Raw genomic sequence first — 7,099 nt, 5'->3', positions numbered from 1 at the left:
TTACTGGTCAAGGGAGCCTTTAGGGAGACCGGTGGTAATTTGTTGCATGATTTTTAAGGCATCATGTTGTAGATGACCCAATCTCATGTGCTAGAGTTCTCCAACATCTCGACTCTAGCCTTACTGCTCAATGCAGTGCACTCTCCCACCTAAATTTTGCATAGGTTCTTCACTCGAACCCCGATCTGCTTCGCTTCCCCAGTAGCTATGTGTCTCATAAAGGCTTTCCCTTTATTGAAAATAACATCATAGCCATGATCCTCCAATATTGTTAGAGAGATCAGGTTCTTCTTCAACCCAAGTACAAACATAACATCTTTGAGGCGAAGAGGAGAGGCTTTTCCCCTCTCAATGGTGACAATACCAATTCTTGTAGCATTGTAACTCCCGTCATCCCCCATTTCGATATGCATCTGGAGATCCTTCTCCTCCAAGCTACTGAAAAACTCCTTGCACCTTGTCATATGGAACGAGGCATTGAGATCAAAGTACCACACACTCCCCATAATAGTGCTAACCATGCACGCTATTAGGGTGAAGTCTAATTCGAATTGTGAAGGCAATGCTTCACCAACTCCTCCTCCTCAAGGCTTCTTGTTAAAATGTTTGTGCAAACATTTTGTTGCATAAGTGCCCGAATTTGTGGCAGTGGAAGCATTTTATCTTGCTCAAGTCATTCTTCTTGCCATTATTTTGGTTGGATTCAAGTTTTCTCTGGGTCTTCTTCCCTTTGCCCTTCTTCCCCTTTCCAACTAGTGGAAAATTCTCTTCATCCTCAGCTTTGGATGATATCCCATCTCTGTTATTTCTCCTGAACTCTTCTTGGACCAAATCAGACCACAACCTTTCCCAAGTTGGTAAGTTTTCCCTTCCATTCACAGAGTCTTGGTAGTTGTGCCAGGATTTTGGAAGGCCTAGAGGAGCTAGGCTCACCACGTCATCTTCTGCAACATTCACCCTGACCCCTCCAAGGCCATCTCAAACTTGTGTAAACTTGGAGAGATACTGCGAACTAGTGTCATTTTTCTACATCCTAATGTTTTGAAGTTTGAATTTTAGGGCCAATTTTCTATGGTCACTACTATTTTTGAATAGCTCAGTCAATGTATTCCACATAGAAAATGGTGTCTCTTTCCCATGGATATTTGAGACCACATGGTCTCTCACACCTTCTAGAAGAATTATCCTAGCCTTTGCAACATCCTTCTGCCATTGGGCTAGTTGTTGTGCATCAGAATGTTGGGGTTTTGCAATGTCAGTTTGAACATATTCTTACACACCATTGTCATCAAGCACTACTTCCATTCGATCCTTCCTGGCTATGAAATTCTAGCTACCCTCAAGGGCATACTCCAATCTCAATCCGTTGAAAGACATTCTCCCGATCTTGAAGAAAAATTGTTGCACTGAAGCTTCCAAATCTAAAATCTTGAGAGACAAGTTCAAAATGATGGTTCTAATATGATTTTAGAGCTTTGATACCATGTAGATATTTGATAGAAATTGCAACTTCTCGAGATTTCAAACTGAAAAACAAGAGACACAATTCTACTCTACTTATCCGCAATATGGAAATCACAATTTAGAACAACATGCATAAACATGCAATAAGAAAAACCACAAGTACACAATGATTTCTAGGGGAACCCAAATGGGAAAATCCCCTCAAGCCTCTTTGCATTAATCAGTTGAATAGAGAAACTATTACAATTGTTAGCTCCAATTCTGAGCTCAACTTGCCAAAGAATAATTATTCTCTCAGCTCAATGAGAAACTCTATCCAATAATTAGCCAATTATTTGCTCACCAAGCCTCTTATTTCCTTGTGCAAATCCTGAGGAAATTAGCCACTAAAAGATAGGAATTTCTTCCAAATTGATTGTGCAATTCCCAATGGTGGATCACCTAACCTCATGCAACACCTATACACTCAAACTAGTTTACAATTGTTGTTACATTGCCTTGTCATCTCCAGTTTAGCTGGGAAACTTGAATTCCTTGCATGCACTAGCTATTTTGGGTTGATTGATTAATTAACTGAAAAATCTCTGAGTTAGACTGTTGTACCACTGCACAAATGACCTTCAATTAACTCTATCAATAGTTAGAGGTAAATTAACTGAATAAAACTGAAAATAACTGAATTGGATTACTAAAATGTCACAATCACACATGCATAACTAAACTCCAAGCCCTCTAACTCGAATTTACTGAGCTAACTGAGTGACAAGATCCATGTCACACCAGTTAATTGCCTCCAAGTTGTCCTATTGATGTGGAAATTCGATTTACTCAATTTGACTAAGGCTAAAATCAAATTGAGCCTTTCTTGCTACGTGTTTTCAACAAATTATCATCCAAGTACTATGGGTCTTACAAGTTGTTGCAAAAGATTAATACTATGGCATACAAATTGGAGTTTCCTGCATCTTTGCGATTACACCAAATTTTCCATGTTTCATGCTAAAAGAAGGTTATTGGTGACATGGTCCTAATTCAAACTATATTTCCAAAACTTGACGAGGAAAGAAAAATCACATTGAAGCCTGAAACAATCATAGAAACAAGAATCTGACAACTACAAAATTGATCAAATTCAGAATATATCATTAAGTGGAAGAACATACCTGTTGAAGGTTCCACATGGGAGGATGAGTAGAGGCATCCATAACTACTCAAGATGAGGATAACACTTTCTGAAGGAGAAGAACATGTTAGGTCCCGATAATATTGGTTTAGCCCCCATATTGTTCTTGTTGTGCCCCATAGAAGTCCACTATTATTATTATTGTTCTCTTACATTATTATTGTTATGTAGGTCCTAATTATATCTTGACCCTTTAAACTCCTATATATACCAAGGAGGTTTTGTCATTTAAACATCTAAGAATTGTTCATTTATGTGATGTAAAGAGAGGTTGCCCCCTCAAAGTGGCTTATTATCTAGTCATTGAACATCTTCTCTTATGTTTCTATGTTATTTTGATATTGATACATAACATTCGACAAAAGAAAGGAAAACCCTGATAAATCAAGGTCCTGGATGAACCCCTCCTCTCCGCCCAGGTCAATCTCTATAGGAAGGTTATTCTCATGGTCTACCTTTACTAGAATTCTACCCATCACCAGTATCCCTAAAGTGAGATGAGACAAATCATGATCAAGATAAGTTCCAATTGTGTTCCCAATGTCCTAGAAATTTTCCTCTGCCTAAAAGGCTAATGGTAAGCCAGGGAGTCGAACCTAAAGAGGAACTAAGTATGACCGTTCTCTGCAAGCATCGAAAAGTGACAATCAAAACTTGAAAATAACAGGGGAAGAGTCTATATGCCAAACCTTATGCTCGATTAATTTAGCATCCCTCCTGTCAAAAAATTTGAGATGAATCCATCCCTGCCAGAATCTCAACCCCTAGCTGAGCATTGACCAAAAGAGAAATGTCACAGACCACCCACTCTCTAAGGGTTTGTATTGAGAAATATCACCCTTGAACCCAACCAACACCCCTTGAACCCTCTCCATCTTAATATCACCACCCAACACCAAAGTGACTTTGGGATTATTAATCTTATGGATACAGTGGGGCTTTTTGAAACCATACCTGATACAATTTGAGTTCTTGGTTAAACAAATTTGCGAACTGGGTTTCAAAGGGAAACCCCTCGAGTGAGTCGACCCAACACTAGTGACCGGTACCAAAGAGCGCTGCTGATTATTGAAACCATGACTATTAGGGTTTGTGAAATGGAATGGATTGAAGTTTGAAAACAAAACATATGACTGAATAAAATCTCTTGGTAGAAAACCCCTTGAGGTGCCAAAACCGACCCCAAAGTCCAATGCCTTCTGAGATCCTGCGACAAATGGATGAGTATTATTCAGTAGAAAATCTGAGAGGGAGACCAGTCTGGACAGACCTAGACCCCATACTGGGCCCAAAGAGCCCAGGCTCAAACCCACAGAAAGATGTCGGGTGGGCTCCTAGAAGCAAGGAACTTGTCTAGAAGTTGAGGCATTTATCTCCTCTGTAATAGTCATCTTATCATGAGCCATTCCTATAGCTGAAAAACGAGGACTGGAGCCATCTATTTCAATTAGTAAGGATCCCATAATAGAAAAGGAAGTTCTAAAAAGACCTAGAAAATCAACGAATATTCGAGACTAGGGTGAAGCCTCAGGCTCATAATCCACGAGCTCTTCCAATTCCATACATAAAAGCAAAAACCAAACAACAAGGAGAAGAAGACGACATGTGACCTTGTTCGTCAAAACAAGAAGGCAACAAACATGAGCGTAAGAGCTTGGGATGTTAGCTGATGAGACCTAGTAAAAACATAAACAACTCCTCTAATCATTGGATTAACCGCCAGAAACCTTGTAACACGACGTCGCCATATCTAAGGTTTCCCCAACTACCATAATAGAAGCATCCACTCATATTTCATGAATCTTGCTCTCAAAGCGAAGATTATTTGGCGACTTATCTCTGACTCCAAAGAATGGTGGAAAACGACTTTTCTAAAATTGATGTAAAAATCGATTGGTCCAGCTCAAGCTCCAAGATCTGGAGACTCTGCAAAGAAGTTGCCCCCCTAATTATAGAACACTTCAAACGTCCTAGCAATGAAGCACACATAAACATATGGAAAGACAATTTTGCCCCCGAAAACCCACTAGAAGAACAAAAAGAGTTAAGAAATAGTATAGATTAATACTTATTATCCTGCCACAGGCATGTATTACGCGTTCGTTTTCGTGTTGATTGTAAATTACTTTGCTATTTGACTAAAAAAAATAATATATATCTATATATATATATATATATATATATATATATATATATATATAGTTTTCTTCATTTTATTAGCTATTCTCTTATTTTACAATGATTTATTTTTATTTGTGTACGATAGCGTCATAATAGTTCTGAAGTTACAGGCTGTACAATGTATTAATAATGAGGCAACATTTAATGATGCAGAGATATACATCCTATATGCACCGAGCTTCAACATTTAACCTATGAATATCTCTATTATCCGGCAAAGGCATTAAATGTTGTTGGTTTCTTAGACATTTAACCTATGAATATCTCTATTATCCAACAGAGGCATTAAATGTTGTTGGTTTCTTAGACCCTCAGGTCATCAACTTGGTGAACTTCGAAGCATAAAGGTCTTTTTCATACTCGCTTTTAGTGAACTTGGTGTACTTGCGATGTAAGGAATGAAGATGTTTATTACTATTCTTGTGATACAAATTAACACAAATTATAAATTAAAAGCCAAAGCATGGGAAACCTTGGATAGCTTTATCATAATATTTTTTCACAATATGTAAATTTATGGTTGGGATAACCTGGCGTTTATTAAAAAAATTGTTTTATCCATGTGCTATGTGAAGTTAATTTGGGCTATGTCAATCTTTAATGCTATTTTATTTAGTTCCATTGTTATTTTATTATTATAGTTACAATGTTTAATTCTTTAATATTTTTATTTAGTTTCATTATTATTTTATTAATATGATTAACCACAGTGTTTTAAAAAAATGTGAAAATATACCATTCCAATTTGGGTTGAATTTATATTTTCAGGTGAGCCAAGTAATATGCTTCAAATGTAAATGAAAGTATAATTATGTTCAATGCAACATTATACATCAAATGTAAATGAAAATATAATTATATTCAATGCAACATTAATTGCATATTTGAGTTGGATATTGCAACTTTTATATAATGCAATTACTTTGGAGTAGATTAATTTATAAATAATATTCTTTTGTCCTCTGAAAGTATAATTATATTCAATGCAACATTAACTACATATTTGAGTTGGATAATGCAACTTTTATATAATGCAATTGCTTTGAAGTAGACTAATTTATAAATAATATTCTTTTGTCCTCTAATGTTGTCTCTGTTTCTTTAGTAATGATACATTACAATATGGAAAACCCAAAAAGCTTTTATAGTCCACCGAGAATTGGTGGTATCATAAATGTAATAATGGAAAGTTGGAACCTTGATCCCGAATTGACATCAGCTTGCTATGTTTCCATTTAAAGTATGCAAAAATTTCTCACTCACCAAAACAAAATCTTCTTGCTAAGGTTAAGAGATTATAGTTTTTTAAGGCTATGTTTGCCGAGGCACAAAGTAGACAAGGTCTTGTTCTTTAATTTCATAGAGTAGACTTACCAATCAGTAGAACCTAAATTGATCCAATTCTAAACCTTTTCACTAACTTGAATTCAATATTTTTACTCCAACTTAATTATATTTAAACTAAGGAGCATATAACACTTGTTAACATTTAACAACAATTCAATTTATGTAATTACAAAAATATAATATTATTTAAAAATAATATACAATATTACCAATAATATATAAATTATATTTATTTATGGAGTTGTTTATAGTGCAATTTCTGGTCCCAGAATCCGGTAGAAAAATTTGAGGTGAAATCTTGATTTGTGTTATTTAAATTTTTTTGACTCTATATATGGATTCAACGCCCTGAAAAACTCTAGGGTCCTTGGATTGGGCAGAAGTTATCCATCAAACTTGTGATTTCAATAAATTCCTGCCAGATTTTAGAGATATGAGACCAGAAAAACCCAGAAAAACTTCTAAAAATTGCATAAAAATAACTCATTTATTTATGATTATTTTATTAAAATGATAATAAATAAATATAATTAAGATATCTCACTTAAAACGCACTATTAAAAAACAAAAACAAACCTCGTAACATCACAATTACAACGCAACAATTCTAAAATTTGTGAAAAATTTCAACCTTAGACACCTTAAATTGTTTCAAAAATTAACGTGCTCTAAACAAAATGTTACTGTCCTCTAATTGTTTCAAAAATTAACGTGCTCTAAACAAAATGTTACTGTCCTCTAATTTACTATGCTATCATGTTTTTCCATGTTTTGAAAAGCTTTCACCTCTCTCACCATGCGCAGAGAAGTGTTTCGGCCCGCTGCTGGTCACGCCTCTCCCTTCTCCTTCACTCTCCATCCAAGCTTACCAATCAACCAGACCTGTTCTGATTACAGGGTTATACCGATTTTATCGTTGACTTT

Source organism: Pinus tabuliformis, chromosome 1_2 (assembly GCF_031772625.1).
Source record: "Pinus tabuliformis cultivar Carrire ecotype Pingquan chromosome 1_2, CPIR1, whole genome shotgun sequence".
Lineage (NCBI taxonomy): Eukaryota > Viridiplantae > Streptophyta > Pinopsida > Pinales > Pinaceae > Pinus > Pinus tabuliformis.
Note: the sequence above shows the minus strand (reverse complement) of the source record.